The following is a 22,409-nucleotide window of genomic DNA, read 5'->3' on the forward strand; positions in this document are numbered from 1 at the left end:
AACAACCAAAGGTCGAATTTCCAATTGATCGATTCAAATGCACAACCTGTATTATTTCAATTATATAAACAAATATAATGCGGAAATAGAAATAACACAGACACCAGAATTTTGTTAACGAGGAAACCGCAAATGCAGAAAAACCCCGGGACCTAGTCCAGATTTGAATACACACTGTATTAAGCCGCTACAGACACTAGCCTACTCCAAGCTAACTTCGGACTGGACTATAGTTGAACCCCAATCAGTCTCCCACTGATCCAAGGTACAGTCGTACTCCATACGCCTCTGATCCCAGCAAGATACTGCGCACTTTATTCCCTTAGCTGATCTCACCCACAACTAAGAGTTGCTACGACCCAAAATCGCAGGCTTTAAAAATAAACAAATCTGTCTCACACAGACAAGTCTATCAAAGGATCAATATGTCTCCCACAAAAAAACCCTAAAAGTTTTTGTTCCGTCTTTTAACAATAATGAAGGTGAACATGAACCAATTGATAATCCGGTCTTATATTCCCGAAGAACAGCCTAGATTAATCAATCACCTCACAACAATCCTAATCTTATGGTAGCGAAACAAGATATCGTGGAATCACAAACGATGAGACGAAGGTGTTTGTGATTACTTTTTATATCTTGCCTATCGGAGAACTATCATGATCTCAATCCAATCAATATGATTGTACTGTTACGATAGAAGATGCCGGATCATATCACACAACTAAGATAAAAGTAGTATCGGTATGGCTTCACAATCCCAATGAAGTCTTTAAGTCGTTAACCTGGTTTTAGAAGAAGAAAACCAAAGTTTAAAGGAGAAACGACTCTAACACGCAAACTAGTATCACACGTAAGGTGTGGGGATTAGTTTTGCACAATACTAGATGTCTCCTTTATATATCCTTTCAAATCAGGGTTGTTGATGGTGGATTTTCATTTAAGGGGAAAATTGTAAAAGCCAAAACTATGCACTGATATCCTGCAAAGGATAAAGCAACTGATAAAATGATGAACTCTTCTTCACTTCGCTAATTTACTTAGAATGGAGCATGTAGCAACAATCCCATGTACCCTATGAATTTATGGCATCATGACCAGCCTTGTATTTCCTGTGTTGTTCTCACTGAACTCTCATTATTGGTGCGGCATGATGATGAGTGCCAAATATTGTATATATTTACACCTTTTTATTGGCATTTAACTCATCATTTGTGCACTAAGGCTCCATTTTATCCCATATTCTGTGTTTTCGTTGTTTTCAAGAATAAATACTTTTCTTAATTAATTTTGCATTTTTAGGTACTAAATAAAGCCTGGTTAACTCACGGAGCGAAAAGAGAAAAGGAACGGCAAAGACTCCCGCAGAAAGGCAGCGAAGAATGATGTTTGCAAGAGCCGGATCAACTAGAGGTGGGCTTGAAGAGGAAGAATTGTCCTTAAAGAAGATATGGGCTTGGCATACCCAAGGCCCTAAACCCTTACCCTTACCCAAACCCATTTCCATATTCATACCCATTTCCATGAGAGCCGTCAGATTGGATCCATCACATCATCCAACGGTCGCCTCATCACCGAGCATCAAATCTTGAAGCTCCTGTCAAACATCATAGTACCTAACTCCAATCTAAGCCGTCAGAATTGTTGTATCACGCATCCAACGGTCGCTGCAAGCCTGTTCCATCTTAGCCGTTCGATTCAATCCAGATATGATCATCCAACGTATCATCTTCGCTGGACATCGAATTTGCTACAACCGCTCAACACTACAACACCTAACACCTATACCCGCAAAACAAACAGCCCCTTCCTCAAACCCCATCGAACCCATCTTCCTCCCTCACCCTCTGCAACACCACCACTCCCTGCCACCGCCATTCCCTGCCATAGCCGCCTTCAACAAACTTCCATAACCACCCTACTTCACCAAACAACAAATCCCCTCACTACCCCATAATCCTATGATAACCTATTAGTCTATTTCACCAATTTCACCATCCTTATCACAGTTAGGGTTTGATATTGGTGAACTAGGTTGATGGGCAGAGGAAGCTAGGCTGAGCGTAGCAGCATGAGGGAGAGGAAGAGGAGCAGCTGCAGTCGGCATGGGAAAGATTTGACCCATCAAACTAGGTAATTGTGTAACCCTAATTCAACTGCCCTGTTTTGAATTTGGGGGAAATTTCTGTAACCCTAATTCTGTAGATTGTAACTATAAATTGAGTGTGTAGGTGTGAGTAGAATTCATGCCCGGATTATCCGATGCACCAAGCAGTAGTTCATGTTTGATTTCATCATCTTCATCTTGTTCTAAATTCACCTGTTAGGGTTTATATGAAGCCCTAGTTTGCTACTAGTTATTCCTGTTAATGGCAGTAACCTTGTTGTGCTTAATTGTTTTAGAATAAAATTCAATCTTAGGACTTTAGTACTTTACTTTCACAGTGTATGTCATGTATCCATTGTAGATAGAATAATATTGTGCTAAAGAACTACAACTCATACTTAATCCCATATATTGATCTTTTGATTAGCTGTTCCCTGAAAAGACAGTTAATGCTTAGGAGAAATACCTTAGTTGTGATTGAATCATTCATATCAAGGTGACCTTAGATATACAGAGGATTGAAATCCCTTTTGTTATCAGATATAAGGACAAGGTTAGTGTTATGAGCAGAATAACTAGTGTAAGTTAGTGGTGGACTCAAATGCCCTAGTACCATTCTCATCATTTGCTCTATTTACTTTCTTTGCATATTACTTTACTGTTTCTGTTACTATCAATCATCTTCGTCGTTTCGACACCCAACCAAACAACAATTGTGTTACTCTTGCATAGAATCAGTTAGTAAAGACCATTAGAAGCAACTTTAGCACCCACCTTGTCCCTGAGGACAAACCCCTTCTTACCTCACTCACTACAACTGACCCTGTATACTTGCAGGTCTAAGTTGTGGGTTCTTTTAAAACCACACCAAGTTTTTGGCGTCGCTGCCGGGGACTCGGTAGCGGTGTATTTGCTTCTTTTGCCTTCTTCACTGATTTTAAACTTTTCACCCTGTATATATGTGTTTAATTTTTGTGTTTTCTTGCTATTGATAATATAGTTTAGATGTAGTTTTAATTTTTTCAGTTCTCACGGAAGAAAAAATCATGTTTATCATCGTTCTCACGGTATGTGTTATAATCATGGTATGTGTTATAATCATCGTTCTCACCCTTTTTCTACACTTAGCATCGTTCTCACGATATGTGTTATAATCATGTTTATATTTTGAAACATTGAGGACAATCATGATACCGATTTAGGTCTTGATGTTTTGTTCGATGAATGTGAGCATGATTTACCAATTTCTGATTTAGGGGAAGTATGTGTTGGTACTATTGATCTTATCCATGAAAATAACTTAGAAGTACCAACTTTCTTACCTAAATCGCATATTGAGATTATTCCACCCAACCTAGATTTGGTTTGTAACAAAACTTTTAAACCAAATTTTCTGAAAATTCCCAACCTAGGATTGGAACTGTGTGCCTCCCAAGTCCTTTTGGACTATTTTGCATCAAAATACAACATTTTTAAAGAGCCACAGTTGGAATTAATTTCTCTGACCATCCCGAAAAAAGTCCATTTTGAATTAGACCTTTTGAATCCTACACCCCTAAAATGGAAAGATTTTGTGCTTAAAAATAAATCTGTTAAAAAATTCAGGTTTAGGGGTGATTCATTTGGTTTTTCACTCTCGCTCTCATTTCAGTCCAACTATAGTTGTTTGAAACTGTCTATGTTTCAACACTTTGTCTTTTGGGTTGATCCTCAACTCTTTAGACTTTATGTGTATAGTGAAATTTTGTACATAATCCTGAAGATTCAAAATCTTCAGGTTGAGTCACTTTGACTTGATTTCTTTTTCCATTTCTGTATATATTTTTCTACTCCATGGTGATCGCGGGATGAAATATGTTGGATTCTAACCATGAATAATGGAGTTCGTTTTTTTTTCTTTCGTCAAATCGGGTAATCTCTTTCCTTTCTCTCAAAACTTAACATGTTCTCCTGTTATGTTAAAATTATAAATATGTTTATCATTAGAAACATTGAGGACAATGTTTAGTTTAGGTTCAGGGGTGAAAAGTAGATAACCCAATAACATGCTATAATTGAAAACTAAACTCCTCCTTCCTTTTGAAAAAAAAAAATGCAAAAAATCAAAATTAAAAATTAAAAAATTGAAAAAACATAAAAATGGAGCTCATTTACCTTGAAATGTTGACTCTTGTGCATGTATGTAAACATAAGGATTCTTAGTCTAGATATTTAGGCACCCTGATTCTAGCACAATTCACATAGTGATAAGAAACTTGCACGCGCACGATCTACTAATACATGTATAGCCTCATCCTTGAGGTGTTCTATCGGAAGTCACGATTTCCAATCACTTTAGAATACTGAATGAAACTTGACTAGCTTGTTCTTTGGTTGGTTGGGATAGAAGGTGGAGGTTACATTAAGAAAGACAACCATCGAATTTAACTGGGTGCATCAAAAAGCGCTACCTCTTGCAAAGTGTCATGTAATTTTTTGTTTCTTTTTGCTTATGTATCAAAAGAGTTACCATGTTGTAAATTTTTTCTCAAAAAAAAAAAAAAAAAAAAAAAAAAGAAAAAAAAAAAAACGATGTATGTATTCAGAAAAAAAATTAAAAAAAGAAAAAATCAAGTATTTATCAATTTCATCCTCTCTTGTTCCAAAAATAAAAGAAAGTAGTCAATGTAAATAAGAGTCATCTTTTGTGTTATAAGCAAGGAAGGGTGTATGCCATTGATGTACAACGCGAGTAATTGTGAAATACCTCCAACTCATTCACAATTCTCGTAAAGTCCGGACAGCTAGCTAGATTTCGACCTCGGTTCTTAGCTTGAGAAACTATCTCTTGGTGATTAGTAGTCACAACGTCCGATCTTTCTTTACACATGTGTAGATATACTTTACACTCTTATCACATGTATTTATTCGTTATCAGTGCTAGGATTGTGCCTTTGATAGCTAGATTGACATCTCCATTTTGCTGTGAGCTTCTACTGTCTTGCACATGTCACATTTCATGGAATCTGAGCTTATATTTTGTCCTAGAACTTTGTAGGTACGTTCTAAGCAAACCTTCACGAGACTTCAACTCGTCCACTAGGGACACTTAGTGGTTTAAAAGGCTTATTGCATTCGCTAAATGCAATCGAGAGACCATCGACAGTGGTATAAATAGGATTTCCTTAGTTTTGTTTTACTTGAGGACAAGTAAAATTCAGGTTTGGGGGTATTTTATGAGTGCCAAATATTGTATATATTTGCACCTTTTTATTGGCATTTAACTCATCATTTGTGCACTAACGCTCCATTTTATCCCATATTCTGTGTTTTCGTTGTTTTCAAGAATAAATACTTTTCTTAATTAATTTTGCATTTTTAGGTACTAAATAAAGCCTGGTGAACTCACAGAGCGAAAAGAGCAAAGGAACGGCAAAGACTCCCGCAGAAAGGCAGCGAAGAATGATGTTTGCAAGAGCCGGGTCAACTAGAGGTGGGCTTGAAGAGGAAGAATTGTCCTTAAAGAAGATATGGGCTTGGCATACCCAAGTCCCTAAACCCTTACCCTTACCCAAATCCATTTCCATATCCATACCCATTTCTATGAGAGCCGTCAGATTGGATCCATCACATCATCCAACGGTCGCCTCATCACCGAGCATCAAATCTTGAAGCTCCTGTCAAACATCATAGTACCTAACTCCAATCTAAGCCGTCAGAATTGTTGTATCACGCATCCAACGGTCGCTGCAAGCCTGTTCCATCTTAGCCGTTCGATTCAATCCAGATGTGATCATCCAACGTATCATCTTCGCTGGACATCGAATTTGCTACAACCGCTCAACACTACAACACCTAACACCTATACCCGCAAAACAAACATCCCCTTCCTCAAACCCCATCGAACCCATCTTCCTCCCTCACCCTCTGCAACACCACCACTCCCTGCCACCGCCATTCCCTGCCATAGACGCCTTCAACAAACTTCCATAACCACCCTACTTCACCAAACAACAAATCCCCTCACTACCCCATCATCCTATGATAACCTATTAGTTTATTTCACCAATTTCACCATCCTTATCACAATTAGGGTTTGATATTGGTGAACTAGGTTAATAGGTAGAGGAAGCTAGGCTGAGCGTAGCAGCATGAGGGAGAGGAAGAGGAGCAGCTGCAGTCGGCATGGGCAAGATTTGACCCATCAAACTAGGTAATTGTGTAACCCTAATTCGACTACCCTGTTTTGAATTTGGGGGAAATGTCTGTAACCCTAATTCTGTAGATTGTAACTATAAATTGAGTGTGTGGGTGTGAGTAGAATTCATGCCCGGATTAGCCGGTGCACCAAGCAGTAGTTCATGTTTGATTTCATCATCTTCATCTTGTTCTAAATTCACCTGCTAGGGTTTAGATGAAGCCCTAGTTTGCTACTAGTTATTCCTGTTAATGGCAGTAATCTTGTTGTGCTTAATTGTTTTAGAATAAAATTCAATCTTAGGACTTCAGTACTTTACTTTCACAGTGTATGCCATGTATCCATTGTAGTTAGAATAATATTGTGCTGAAGAACTACAACTCATACTTAATCCCATATATTGATCTTTTGATTAGCTGTTCCCTGAAAAGACAGTTAATGCTTAGGAGAAATACCTTAGTTGTGATTTAATCATTCATATCAAGGTGACCTTAGATATACAGAGGATTGACATCCCTTTTGTTATCAGATATAAGGACAAGGTTAGTGTTATGAGCAGAATAACTAGTGTAAGTTAGTGGTGTACTCAAAGGACCTAGTACCATTCTCATCATTTGCTCTATTTACTTTCTTTGCATATTACTTTACTGTTTCTGTTACTATCAATCATCTTCGTCGTTTCGACACCCAACCAAACAACAATTGTGCTACTCTTGCATATAATCAGTAAGTAAAGACCATTAGAAGCAACTTTAGCACCCACCTTGTCCCTGAGGACAAAACCCTTCTTACCTCACTCACTACAACTGACCCTGTATACTTGTAGGTCTAAGTTGTAGGTTCTTTTAAAACCACACCACATGACGACTGAGTGTTACTATCAGCAGAGTAACACGAATCTCCAAGTGTCACTAATGAGGCATGCACAAAATACTTGTACAGGCTACAACTCTCGGCGTGTTATACTAGCCCGATTAAGCATATTTGAATCCGGACTGTCCATCTCCGTCTCAGAAATAATCACGACCACGCAAGTTGGCCGCATGATTTAACCAGCCTAGACGATCCTCAACAGGAGCAGGCTACCACCTTAATGACCACCAATGGGCCCGCTTATGCCCTGGTTGGTCGAATACCTACCATGCCTCCCAAAATACCACCGAACACCAGCCTGAAGTTGGAGCGGCTTGGAGGAGTCGTACGAACAAAGGCCGCCTACGACAGTCTCAAATTCATCACGTCCGTCCAACTTCACCGGCATAGTTGGACGGCGTAGATCGTCCCATGGACGGTTGGACAAGCGTTGTCCTGCACACCGGCGGGCCCCCTTCACTCATACATAATCGATCCTCTCCTGACTTAGCCACCGAACCATGTACGGTTGCCCGAAGTTGGGACGACGTGAAAGCTAAAAGGGTCGCAGTAAATTCCACTAAAGGTCCCAAATTGATCACGACCATCCAATTTCACCGGCATGATTGGATGGCTTAGATCAGACCCATAGCCACCAGGCAGGTATTGGCGCGTTCATCACCGGCCCAACATGGACCCCACATGGTCGGCCTCCCCAAAGGAGAAGCGTGGCTTGCCAATTCGTCCAGCCAAAGCAGCGTGGACGTGAAACCCTAATTAGGGTTTGCGGCACATCACATGTGTCGCAAATCAGTCTCAACCATCCATCTTCGCAGGTATAGACGGAGGGCGTAGATGTAGATTCAAAGGGCCCAGAGCATGTCAACACAATCACCGTGGGCCCTTCTACATACATGACTAATCGTTCAAGACCAACTATGGTTGGTCGTCTCGATTTTTGCGCCCAAACTAGGCATAGCCGCGCGTTTTCAATAGAAAATCGATCTCGACCACTCAACTTTGCCGGACAAATTGAGTGTCTTATATCACATCTCCACGGGAAAGTGAGGTACGGAAGTGTACACTGACCTTCCGACTGCATGCCCGACTGATCGGCCAAGACCGACCATGGTTGGTCGTCTCAAAACGCGCGCCCGAAGTAGGCACTACGTGCGGTCTTCAATTCCTTTGCGGCATGGGATTTCCTTTCAGTGGATTAGATCGCATCTCCATGGGACAGTGAGGTACAGACACCTACACCAGCATGCCATCTATACGCATGCCCAATCGGCCCTGCCAAAAACGTGTCCCATGCTTGGATTCGTCCAAGCTAAAGGTTGGTGTTCGAGCACCTCCTAAACCCTAATCCGACGGTCGCAGATGTGGGTCGCAATCCATATCGTCCGTCCAACTTCACCATCCTGGACGGACAGCCTAAGACAGGAGTTAGGCGACCAGTGAGGTATCACCACGATCACCGTCCACCACTCTTCCACACAGAGTGATCGGCCAAGTCAGGGATTACATGTACAGATTCCAAACGATCACTCGAAGATGGCTGGACGTGATGCTATTTTCCGTGACTTACTCCGTTAAGCCTTAAAACAACGATGCTTCATACACGTTGAATATATTCGATGCATTACATACATAGAATGCACACGATATTTCACAAATATCGACTTCCTAAATAACTTAGTTATTTAATCTAGCATCACATGCTACTTTCTGTGGGTCCCACGATCCACACTCGAGACATTAATCATGTCACAAACTGGAGAATACATACTGGGGTATTGGTCTGGCGGTTTACAGCGTGCAGCGCACAACGCGCCATCACAAGAATAAGTTAGGAAGACATGGACGGTTAGTGATGATGGGAAAAGTGAGCAAGACTGATCGTGTGACACTAACACACGCAACTTCACTACTCCTGTAGGATCATAATCTCGCAGCGATAATGTCTCAGCGAAATTATCAACAACACAACACAACAGCGTCGCAGAACAATTTCAGAAATGATATAATAAACGACGTCAGCTAAAATCATGAGAAAGATGTGATAGTCCTGCGAAAATTAGAGAGTTTGCGAGATTAACATTTGTAAGGTTGCGAGAATGTCGCGAGCCATATCCGAAAATAAAGGACAGATTAGCTGTCATCCACTATGTATTTCCTTATAAATAGTCGTTCAGTTGCAAAGGAGGGGGAGATCTTTTTCTGAGTGAGAATCAAGTAAAGAGGAGAGAGAAAATCTAGAGCAGTGGTTATTCCTGATTCCTTTATCTTTCCTTGTAAGATTGTTCAAAGATTCATTAATAAAATTAAGATTGTTGATCTAAAATGAGTTGAATGTTAATGAAATCTTGTGAGGGGTGTACTGTAGGATTTCCTGCAACTACATAATGGTGCTAGAAACAGGGAGATGAAGATCGAAAGTTGAAGATTGTTGTTGAAATTGTTAAAATCAAGAAAGTGATTAAATAAATCAGTTTAAAAGAAAGATGATTAGAGTCAATGAAGATGACAAAAGATTGGAGTGTAATATGATAACAAAAACAATGGTTAATGAATTCCATGAAAACATCAAAGGAAGAATACATAAACGAAATTTTGAAGGAAGGAAGGTTATGGCGGTAGAAAAGACATCACCCTTGAAAGATTGGGAAAAGCAAAAAATCACATTCATGGCGGCAGAAATACCAAAAGAAAATTTGAACCACACATCTCCATTGGTTATTACAGTGCCTATTACGCGAAAAGAGAAGGAACAACAACAAAATCCAGGAGAATGGATATTGAACAGAACTTTAATCGATACAGGAAGTTCAGTGGATATAATATTTATCATGCATTCAGGGGAATGGGATTTAAAGATGAAGAAATGTCCAGTTCAACATATTTGTTCATGGCTTTGGAAAATCCACAACAAAACCTAAAGGAGAAATAGTGGTACGAATTCCACTAGGAGAGATCGAAACACAGTGACACTATGCGTGGTGGATATGGAATCGCCATATAATATGTTGTTAGGAAGACCATGGATACATGCGATAAAAGTTGTAGTATCAACGTTGCATCAATGTATTAAATTCCCCACACCAAATGGAATAGGTGAAATCAGAGGAGATGTTGACAATGCGAAATTATGTCATCAAATTGAAGTAAAGCATTATGAAGGACAAGAAAAAGGAAACAATTTCGCAGAAAGTTGGCAAAGGAGGCAAAGAAAGAAGAAGAATTTAGAGTATATATGATAAGGGCAAAAGAAGGCAGGGAATACCCAGCGAAATTTCGGAAGAAGGAGAAGGACCTGTGAAAACAATAAAAGAACCAACACCAATGGGAGAACCAAGTCCAGTTACACTGCCGCAGAACCAACAAAAGAATAAACGTTGGGACTATAGAAGAACCTCTAATATTGAGAATTGGAACCAAGATGGATGTAGAAGAAGAAAGAAAGAACTGTTAACCTTTTGCGAGAATATAAAGACGTTTTCGCAGGGAGCATGGATGAGATACCGAGAATAGATCCATCAATTGCATGCCACAGTTGGAGATTAACAAGAATGTGAGACCATTTAAACAAAGATAAGAAAAATCGCAACAACTTACCATTCCCAAATAGAAGAAGAACTACAGAAAATGCTTGATGCGGGAATCATAAGAGAAGCTAAATACCCAGAATGGATAGCGAATATGGTCATTGTCCCAAAGAAAAACAAAGGAATAAGGATTTGCATAGATTTCACTGATTTAAACAAAGCTTGTCCTAAAGATAGTTTTCCGTTACCAGATATTCCTCAAATGGTGGAATCCGCAGCGGGAAATGATAGGGTATCGTCTTTAGATGGGTACAAAGGGTATAACCAAATCCCTCTCGCTGAAGAAGATCAAGAACATACTGCTTTCTTCGCCCCTAGAGGTTTATATTGTTACACGAAAATGCCATTTGGTTTGCGAAATGCGGGAGCGACATACCAAAGAATGGTAGAGAAGGTGTTCGCAAAATGGATACACAAAACATTAGAAGTATACGTGGATGACATGTTAGTAAAGAGTAAAGAAGCCAAAGACCATGTACAGGACCTGAGGGAGATTTTTGAACAAATGCGGCAGTATAACATTAAACTGAATCCTGAGAAGTGTACTATTGGAGTTGCATCGGGAAAATTTTAGGCTACATTGTATCAAAGGAAGGAATACAGGTTGATCCAGAAAAAGTGCAAGCAGTTCGTGACATGCCAACACCAGCAACAATAAAAGATGTACAGAAGTTGAATGGACTTTAGCTTCGCTGGGGAGATTCATTTCGCGATCATCAGACAAATGCAAATATTTTTTCGATATACTCAAGAAGGGTGCGAAATTCAAATGGACTGATGAATGCGAAAAAGCTTTTCAAGGGATCAAAGAACATCTTATGAATACAACTATTTTACAAAAGCAGAATCAGGAGAAGAATTATTGATCTATCTTGCGACGACGTCGCATGCATTAAGTTGTGTTATTGCGAATAGACGCAGGAGTGGAGAAACCCATCTATTACATTAGCAAAACTTTTAATAATGCCGAGAAGAATTACTCAAAGATTGAGAAGTTAATCTTAGCATTAGTTTATGCATCATTTAAGCTCCGCATATATTTTCAAGCGCACAAGATAAAGGTATTAACAAAAGTACCAATTGAATCAGTGATGAAGAATTCTAAAAGATAAGGAAGAGTGGAGAGATGGAATGCACAAGTAGGCCACTTTGATATTAAATATGAAATTTTGTCTTCACCAAAATCACAAGTTGTTGCAGATTTCTTGGCAGAATTTCCTTTAGAAGAAGATGAAGCAGTAGAAGAAATGATGGATATAGAAGAAGAACACAGAGATCCAAAAGATTTATTAACATAACCAAATAGATGGGAGATATTGGTAGATGGATCATGAAATGGAGAAGGAAATGGAGTTGGAATTTTTTTAATTTCGCCAGAAGGAGTGAAGATGGCTTTTTCATTTAGATTGGAATTCACATCCACTAATAATGAAACGGAATATGAAGCTGTGATACATGCCTTAAAATTCACAATAGAAATAAAACTAGAAAATGCCAGGATCACTAGTGATTCGCAGCTAGTTATTCGCCAAATAAAGGAAGAGTATACTACAAATGAACCATCCTTGAAGAAATATAAGAAGCTCGTTGAAGAATTGTCAGCGAAAACCCCAAAAATAAAATGGAGGCACATTTCAAGGAAGGATAACAGACTCGCAGACGCTTTTGCTTTCATCTCAAGCATGATGATAGATCCAACTGCGAGATGCATAAAAATACAGACACTTCTGTCACCATCAATCAATAATGAAGAAGAAGAAGTGGACGTAATAATGACAGAAGGTGGAGAAGAAGAACAAACGAACAATATCGCAGATTGGAGAACAGAATTTCAGGCATACTTGGCGAAAGGAGAAACACCAAGAAATAGATTGGAAACACACAAGTTAAAAAGCCGCGCAACGAATTATGAATTAAGAGATGGGATGCTATACCGAAAATTCTTTAATGGACCATCACTCAGATGTTTGACACGAGAGGAAGGAGAAAAAGTGCTAAAAATGTTACATAGTGGGGATGCTGGCAATCATAGCGGAGGAAGATCTTTGGCACATAGAGCAAAAATGCAAGGCTATTACTGGCCATACATGCACGAAGATGCAAAACAAATATCAAGACGTTGCGAAGATTTTCAACGGCATGGAAAGAAAATACATGCACCTGGAGCACCATTGTCATCTTCAACCAGTGTGTGGCCTTTTGGAAAATGGGGTTTAGATATTGTGGGACCATTTTTACCAGGTTCCGGACAAAGAAGATACTTAATAGTCGCAACAGATTATTTCACAAAATGGACAGAATTGAAGGCAGTACAACATATTCGCGACAAAGATATCTTTACATTCATATTCGAAAATATCATTTGCAGATTCGGAATTCCTGCGCAGTTGGTATCTGATAATGGGAAGCAGTTTGAAGGACATAACATAGAAATGTTACTTAATGCATTTAAGATAAAATGTGGAAAGTCTACTCCTTTGTATCCACAAGCTAATGGGCAGGTAGAAGCAACAAACAAAACAATTGCAGATATATTAAAGAATAAATTGGAAGGGCATCATAGAGCATGGTGCGAACAAGTACATAATGCAGTATGGGCTTATAATACAACTAGAAGAGAAGCTACTGGAATGTCACCTTTTTGTTTAACATACGGAGTTGAAGCAGTGTTACCAACAGAAGTTGTTATTCCAACAACAAAGAAAGAAGATTGGGAGAAAAATATTAGTGCGGGATTGATCTTAAAAAAACTTGATGAATTAGAAGAAAGAAGAGAAAGATCTTTACAACACATGGAGAATTATCAGCGAAGATTAGCCCAAGAATATAATAAACGTTTCAAAGTACACGAATTCCAACCAGGAGATTTAGTTCTGCGAGAGACACCAATATATCAGCGAGAAAATGGTGGAAAGTTAGTGAAAAAATGGGACGGAACTTACATCATTAAGGACATAGTTGGAACAGGAGCTTATAAATTAATGGATCCAGAAGGTAGAGATGTTGGTCATAGACTTGACAGACCATGAAACAGGTTGTACTTAAAAAGATATTATCCGTAAGAAGCTTTGAGAAGTTATGGACTCTGAAAGAATAATTGTGAGATCATTCATGTCAAAAAAAGATCATGATGTGCGAAACTTTCGCAGAGATAATCATAGAACAATGACATGAAAGAAAGGGGAAAACCTTTATGGCGTACACCCTAGTTCGCGAATAAAATTTCGCAAGAGGCAAATGTAAGACCTAAAGTACGTCATATAAGGGGGTACTTGTTGCATGGCTCAGGGAAAGGCTACACCGCCACCGGAACCCGAGTCATGGAGATTTGGGGTCAATAAATCCCATCCGGGAGAGGCACCTTGGATTCTTAACTTAAACATATGATTTAGGTTGGGCGACTAAGGTAATAACGAATCTCCCAAGGAGTGCAGAATCTGATCAAGGCGCCGAGGTACACGGTTGAGTCAAGAGTACCAGGGGCGTTTGAAGCGTACCTTTCCATTCTTGACAAGTCTTGGATTATAATGCACTCGGCCCGAAGAAAACCCCACTTAGGGTGCAGTCTCGTAACCATAAGCCCTATAGGTAAAAGGGATAAGAGGCTGCGAAAACAACTAGTTGTTGTTAAGACTGGATGGGAGGAGATAACCTTGTATGGTAGAAGTACGCCTCCTTGAAGGGGCAACCAGGGGGAGATAAGGGCGGCACCCTCCATTAGGGAGCTAATAAGTGTCTTAGGACGCAAATGTCATGAGGCTTTTTACTCGCAAGGGTATTAAGGCTTGTCATATTTGTGCAACAATCCTGAAGAGGCAATAATACAAAATAAAAAGATAAGACGAGATCAATGGGTTTTCGCATGAAAGTGCGAAGACGTCCTGCGATTCGTCGCAAGACGGAAATGTCATGGGGATTTATTTTCGCAAGAATATTTAGGCCTGTCATATTGTCGCAACATTCCTGAAGAGGCCATAATACAAAAGAAAAGGTTAAGGCAAGATCAATGGGTTCTTGCATGAAAGTGCAAGAACGTCCTGAGATTTTGTCGCAATGACAAGAGGTGGCATAATAAGACCTTTAATTAGGAAGGCAAAATAAGACCACGTGACAAAACAAAATATTTATAAATATTCATAACAGATCATTTTTCGCAAGAAAGATAATGAGAGACAAGTACGGGAATCAATAAACAAGAGGCATTATCTTTCTCACCAGCAAAATACTAAAAGGTAAAACTGATTCCAAAGTTGGTTGAAGAATATTATTCGCAAAAAATAATAAAGATGAGACAATTCAAGAAGATAGAACTAGATAAGAAGCTCATGCTTCAGTATTAATTCCAGTAGAAGGAGATAATAGACGTTCTTCGCCAATGTTCTCATTATCGCCAGCCTCTCCTACATTTCGATTCTGATCTTCGCCTTGATTAGCACCTTGATTATCGCCAACAATTACTTCTTCAGAAGATATTTCTTTTTCATTTTCATTAACACCAGCATTTTCTTCCTTAGAAGGAATTTTTTCTCCATCTTCCAAAAAACTATCCTCTGCACCACTTTTATAATCATAATCACTGTCAGCAGGACGAGGAACTTCATCATCATCTACTTCCAGAGGTTCGATTGATGTAGGAGGAAGAGATTTAAACAATAAAATATCATTTACAAGGACTTCAGCTTGGAGATGAACTTGATGAAGAAGTGCTCTCTGATGATTCCTATCTTGAATATCCTTAAAGTAAGCAAGATAATCAAGTATTCTTTCTGCTCGGTCGCGAGAACCAGTAAGGACAGAAACAAGTAATGCATTTTCTTTGCGAATTTTGGCATATTTAGCCTCCAAAACAGAAATGGAGGAATGAAGATTTTTCTCAGACTCTGCGAAAGGTAGAATACAAAATTTCAATAAGTTGAAGAACTCAAAAAGATATGACAAAGAAGAAATAGTAAAGGCAGTCAAATTATTATGACTACCTTCCTTTTGCTAAATAAGGTGTTGAATCAAGGTCAGGCAACTATTCTCCCAAAGGTCCATTGCGTCATCAAATTTATCTCCAACTAAACCTTTAAGTCAAGACTGAAGATTTTTCTCTTTAGAAATAAGAAAGGCATTTTTCTTCGCAAGAGAAGAATGAGATTCTTCTAATTTGGAATATTGTTCTTTAAGTTGATTTGCCTTTACACTTAAAGCTATTTTACCTTGAATGAGTGTATGTCTTTCAGCGATAGATAACTCTGTTACTTCTTTAAGTTCATTTATCAAAGAGCGAAGAGATTGTTCTTGGTTATCACATACTTTCTGAAGAATGCTAAGTTGTTGCGAAGATATCGCCATCTTGTTTAAACAAGCTCGCTTCTCTTGATATAAGGTTTTATTCTCATCTGATAAAGTTTTCATCCCTAAATTAGCTTTAGTCAAAGAATAAGAAAGGCGAGATATTTCATTACTTAATGAGTCTTGCCTCTGAACTAATTGGGTATTTTCATTGGTAAGATTATTTATATGATGAACAGAATATGAATAGAGGTTATCTAATTGGTTATATTGATCCATCAAAATTTCTTTATCGACACGGGCTTCTTCAACAGCAGATTCAAATTGATATCTCTCCATTATTCGTTTCTGGTTTAAGGCTTAACATGCGAAAGAGGGATTTCAAGGATAATTAAATATGGGAAGGATAAAATCATTAGAAAGGAAAATTGAAGATACAGATAAGGAAATCATACCTATCAATTCATCATTCTTCTTGCGAATATTGTCACGATCCAGCAAAACATTCTGAAGATTTTGATTTTCGAGACGAAGAGCATTACACTCTTTTTCCAAAGTTGTTTGCGAAGCAGCTCCATCAGAACCGAAATACTTACTCAGAATTTCGCAAATACCAGACTTGACAGGATCAATTGGAGACTTTTTTCCATCATCCAGGACTTCAGACAAAACTTTGAAAGCAATATCTATTCCTTCCACGGTTTCTTTCGAAAAAGGAAGAGACTCAGGTAGAGAACTGGTAATGATAGAAGGTTGAGAAACATTATCAATAGGGAGAGAAGAAGTTTCATTCACAGAAGGATCAATAATGGGGGTTTCAATCATTGGAAGGTCAGTTGAGGAAATGAAGTCAGAGGCATCTTTTTCGCGAATTGGAGATAATGGTTTAACTTGCGAAGATGTCGCAGGAGATTTAAAAGGGATAAGTGAATGAAATGAAACAGAGGTTTCAACAGTTTTAAGGTGGCGAGATTTCTTGAGAGGTCTATTGACATACTTATCACCCTGCGAATTACAATCCAGATAAGAAACAGAGGCAATAATATTGTTATTAGAGAAGAATAATGTTTCTTACTACCTTCTGATTCGCAGACTTTCTTTTGTGTACAACAATCTTATGCTGCGGCTTGGGAATATTAGGGTTCTTAACCGTAAATTTAGTGTTGGAGGCGCTTTTGCTGAAATAACAAAAGTATGGGAATCACATAAACAACATCAAATAAGGCAGTAAGCAAGATTAATTTCAGCAAAACCCATAAGGAAGAAAACTAACCCTGATGAATCCATGGAAAACACTAGCAGGAAGATTATTTTGAAGAAAATTACAAATGATAAAGATCTACAGAGGGAACAATATGGAGATGAAGAAGAACTTAAAATATTGAAAGAAGAAGAAAGAAGAAAAGTTGCAATAATGGAATTTGCAAAAGAACGATGAAGTTGCATAGAAAATAAAAAGAGAGAAAAAGAGAGTGAGAAAGAGTATATATAGAGGAAATTTTTTATCGAGAAGATAAACACGATGAATACGGAAAGATGTAAGTGGTTAAAAAGCAGCAGTTACAAGAGACGTGTCAAGATACAGATGGGAAAAAGGATACCTGTGATAAATGCAGAATATGAAATGATGGATAACTGCGGCATTTCTCACATCATTCTCTACTTCGCAGAGAAGATATGAGAAGAGGCAAGATGTAGGATCATAATCTCGCAGCGATAATGTCTCAGCGAAATTATCAACAACACAATACAACAACGTCGCAGAACAATTTCAGAAATGATATAATAAACGACGTCAGCTAAAATCATGAGAAAGATGTGATAGTCCTGCAAAAATTAGAGAGTTTGCGAGATTAACATTTTTAAGGTTGCGAGAATGTCGCGAGCCATATCCGAAAATAAAGGACAGATTAGATTTCATCATCTATGTATTTCCTTATAAATACATAAGGAGGGGGAGATCTTTTTCTGAGTGAAAAGCAAGTAAAGAGGAGAGAGAAAATCTAGAGCAGTGGTTATTCCTGATTCCTTTATCTTTCCTTGTAAGATTGTTCAAATATTCATCAATAAAATTAAGATTGTTGATCTAAAATGAGTTGAATGTTAATGAAATCCTGTGAGGGATGTAGCGTAGGATTTCCTGCAACTACAACTCCATCACTCCACTTCCTCCAATTCCAACGAGAGACGTGGGTAAGGCACAATGACTTGTATAAATAGGTTCTCCTCCTTATTTTAAGAACAAGACAACAGAAAACAAGTGTTGATACAACCGTATCCAAACACCAGAACTGATAGCTTACATTCTGCAAGCCAGTTCAGCTTTCTGATACAAGTCATACACAGCCAACACCTCCACAATATCAACACCTTCTTCGCTTCCCTCCATAAGATCAACCCCATCTCCTTCACTTTGTGACCGAAGCAAGTCTGGAACGACCATTTCTTGGTTTAGGACGGAGTTGTACAGATTGATTTCTCGAATCACAAGCACTCCCGTGCAGTGCATTTGTTTATGGTTTAGATTCATTTCTCATCCACACACCCCAAATTACCAAAACCAGCAGAAATAGTTTTCACCCATAAACAAGGGTTTTTCCTTAGTTACAAAGCAATCAATATTCACCGTTAGATGAAAACCCGATTTAGATTCAAGCTAATATTTCTCAACCGTTAGATCGAATACTTAGCTTGTCATACACAAATGACTGTACACTTCTAGGTTTGTTAACCGCACCCAAACGTGTACATTGTTGGTTCAACAATAGTCTACCCAAAGAGGTTAACCATATGAGCGTTTCATACTAACCATGTTCTTCTTCACCATAACTAGTTCAATTGACTCAAATGAACTAGTTAAAAGAGTTGTTCAATTGCAAGGAAATATTATGTAACTACACAAGACACAATTGAAGCAAAGATGATTTGATTCACTCGAATCGGTTCATGAACTTTAATAGCCACGGTTTGCAAATGCATTCCTTAGTCTTTTAAGATTAAGTTCAGAAATCATCTTTAGATATATAACCTTCTCAAGTTCGCATACTAGGTTCGCGGACTTAAGACACCGGATAGAGTTTACAAACTCCAGCAGAAATTCTCGGGTTCGAGAACTACGCCGGTTCGCGGACTGGGTTCGCGGACTTGGCTCACGCAAGTAGTTTGTCAACTCCAGCAGAAATTCTCGGGTTTGAGAACTTCGGCAGTTCGCGGACTTGGCACTTGCCATACTTCCGGTTCTCTTGATCAACAAAGTTCGAAAACTTCGGTTTAAGGAATCCATTGGTTATGTAATCTAAACTCTCATTCCAATCATTGAAACATTATTAGAGGACGTTATCTAGTTGTTACACTATTTCTCATCAAAGCAAAGTGATTGAAACATTCATGACTTTCGTCACTAGGTAAAGATAAACTTGGTCGAAGCGAAAATCTTACCAACACATATTTCAAGATGTAGATAGGCGAGGTATACTCGGCTCGAAATACCAAATGTGTATGATCTAGTATATATATAGAGCATATGACTTTTGTCTCAAATAGTAGGAGATAGAATAGATAGACTTTTGAGTGACAGATAAGTTCAAGTCTCCACATACCTTTTTTCGAGAAGTTCCACCGATTCCTTGAGTAGATCTTCTACTTGTATGATGAATCGCCATGAAGTCATTGAGCTCAACTACACTTACTATCCTAGTCCGAGACTTAGTAAGAGACTAGAAATCAAGACTTATAGTTTTGATCACTAACATTGACAAACATGCTTGAGATAGCAACGCATGCGAGTTTGACCGAGAAGTGCTCTAACAATATCCCCCTTTGTCAATTTTATTGACAAAACTATCAATACATATGGAATACAAAAAAGATAATGAAACTTTAGTAGCTCCTATTCCACATGTCTAATCTTCAACATTCCTCGAAATCTTCGTCATTTCCAATGATCCCAAAGGTTGTAAGTTTAGCATCACCGTTGTTGAAGATACGTAGCTATAACAATGAGAAAGCATCGGTCTCGATCATTGTTATACAGTGTCATAGTATTATTATACAGTGTCAAAGTCCAATTGTATCACAACTTTAACAATAATACTATGGTGATATGTATCACTCCTCCTTAGTCAATACTCCATCTCACATGAAAACCACTCCCCCTTACACAATGATCCGAAAACCATATGTATTTGTAGTGTGAACTACATATTAATTCTCCCCCTTTTTGTCAATAAAATTGGCATAGGTACAAGAACGAGATCATAATGAAATTTCCGTAAGAGATATTTCATGACTGAGAGAAAGAAACACAATCATCTTATTTAGATGCAATCATATAGCCGAAGCTAACAACATTCATCAAGGAGTTTAAAGATACAAGATAACCCCTCTAAAATTCCACAGCCGCACACCCCTCAAGATATGACCATTAAGCACAAGTTCAAAAGAACTCTCCCCCATTTGATGTCATTCCCAAGGGAACAACAACGAGCGACCTTAATTTCAAGAGAAACGGAAGATTTTATTGGACACCAAAATCATGAGAATGATTTTTATATCCAATATTCAATCAAATTATTCATAAGTAAGCCCATGAATAATCTAATCGGAATACATAATAAAATTAACCACAAAAGTGATCAATTTAATTCATTGTGCTTAACATAAGTAAACTTACGGAGCAACGACTAAGTTAATCATACAAGAGAGTGATTGGCTTATTCATTCATGTACTCAATACAAGAGAACTTGTGGAATAATAACTAAATAACCAAGAAGATGATTAATTTAGTTCTAAATGCTCAACATAACGTACCTTATGGAACAACCAACAAATCTAATCAAGAATAATCAACTTAGTTGTATCGTGCTCAACATAAGACACATCACGGAGCCTTACGGTAATACAAAAAGATGGATCAATGAAGATCTCTATCGTGGAATACACAAGGATTCATTCTTTTGCACAAGCATATACAATAGCAATAATCCTTGGATACAAAAGATTTTAACTTATCTTCCGTCAAGGGTTGACAATATAGGCTTAACTTATGTATATGTCAAAAGTCTATTAATTCTTAAACTAGTAGGTGAATACCGATCGTGAACGACTTTACTTTTGACAAAAATATGGGACAACAAAGTTCACGGACGTAAACACAAATATCCCATAACAAGTTGCAATATAACAATATCAAAAATATTGCAAAACATCATCCTCCAAATAGTTTTAGAATTTTAAACTGAAAAACCTAAAAACAAGAAGATGAAAATAATAGTTATGTATAGTCACAATCATCGCTATTCAAAGAACTAGGTATTCATCCAACTAAACCAAAAAGAAGACATACTAGGCAACAATATTAACACTGGAAACTTGATTTAAAACAACTTAAACCCTGTCAGCAACGAGAGATTGAACATGGACGAGTTCATCAGTTTCCTTCTTTAGTTCGTTTTTCAGAAAACCAAGATTCCTTGTTGCAATCCCGAGATGCTCACGAACAACTTCAAAATCATGAAGAAGATTTCCTACCAATTGTGAAGACAATTGAACTGGTAGTTTGTTTTCATGATCAATAACATGAAAGCATGTTTTGAAGACATCAATCAATTCACTGGTCTTGTCCTGCTTGACTTCAACAACCTTGTTGCTTTCATCCATTGTGTACAAAAATAATTCAACTGAATCTTTTCACCTTATGAATCACAATATTTATAAAGCATTCAGAAACCCTATGAACCATAGTTCTTGTGGGTCCAGTACGTGTACAAGCGGTAAATCGTCAGTGAGAGGGATGAACGGAGAGAAGAAGAGAAAAAAAAATAACTCTTAAAGAAAAAACCCTCAAAGCACTCCTGGCAACATTTTCAAGATAAGCAACTTGAGAACAAAGAGCATCCTTCTTGTTTAAAAGATGGATGCAACACTATGCAGTCATAGTGCATTAAGATGAGCATTTGGCCCATCATTATTGACTTCATTTTTCTCTCCTTCAAGGGGATTTAGAGAAGAACCACACATCATAGTTGAAGAAGGTTTAACAAGAGAGGAATTCGAAATACCTGAGCAAGTTGCTATCCAAGTCTTTTTGATGCCCCGTTTGAGTTTATTTATGCTGATCTTAAGTTCTGTGACCCGATTATTAATATGCATGAAGTCTGGATCAAGAGTCTTGGAACCACATTCTTCTTCAGGGAGAGACAAGGAATTTTCCCTTCTTTTCCTATGCCTTTTTCTCTTTTCAGAGTTATTTAGGAAATAAGTAGCTCTGCTGTTGTTCTTCCTCCTACCTTTGTTGGCCTTTTTTTGATCCAGCAGCACAATCAAGAAGGAACTTACTACGGTGTCCTGTTTGATTGGAGAGCCTGTTATTTGTCCCAACAAAATGAGGGA

The sequence above is a fragment of the Papaver somniferum genome, chromosome 3, assembly GCF_003573695.1.
Source record: "Papaver somniferum cultivar HN1 chromosome 3, ASM357369v1, whole genome shotgun sequence".
Classification (NCBI taxonomy): domain Eukaryota; kingdom Viridiplantae; phylum Streptophyta; class Magnoliopsida; order Ranunculales; family Papaveraceae; genus Papaver; species Papaver somniferum.